Genomic DNA, 598 nt, shown 5'->3' with positions numbered 1-598 from the left:
GCACAAACCAAACTGACAGAAATAAGAAACAAATTGTAGACATTAACTCTAAATGGATGCACACATGGAAACTAATCTGTCCTTAAATCAGTCTGGTTGAACCAGTCCTTCTCAAATAGTGGGGCGCGCCCCCCTGGGGGTGCCCGGGACAATGCCAGGGGGGCACATGTGACCCTAGAAAACACATTTGTTTGTTTTTTTGCTGCAGGGAGTAGTTTTTTTTTCACCATTCTCATTTTGTCGAGTGCGTTCCTAATAATAAAGTTATGAACAAACATGGCCGCCTTGTGGTTTTGGGAGCCACGAATGAACCGCGTCTCTCTGCTGCCGACACGATGAATAAACTCGGACCGGCACCTCCTCCGTCCGCCGCTGCCGTTTTTATGTGCATGCGCTCTGGACGTCACTCACAGCGCGCGTGCAACAGAGTTTTTTTATTTTTAATTTAATTTTTAAACGTATACAAACATCAAAAAAGGCGCCATAATATATACTTTGTGTTCACACTACGTCTTTACAAAGTTACAACTGGCAAACAAATAAGTCCAGGACACACGTTAAACATGAAATGTTTTCAAAGAAGACGTCAACTTGGAAA

This window comes from Nematolebias whitei, chromosome 19, assembly GCF_014905685.2.
Source record: "Nematolebias whitei isolate Nwh7 chromosome 19, NemWhi1, whole genome shotgun sequence".
NCBI classification, from domain to species: Eukaryota; Metazoa; Chordata; class Actinopteri; order Cyprinodontiformes; family Rivulidae; genus Nematolebias; species Nematolebias whitei.
The sequence above is the reverse complement of the archived record's forward strand: the minus strand, read 5'-3'. Positions refer to the sequence as shown.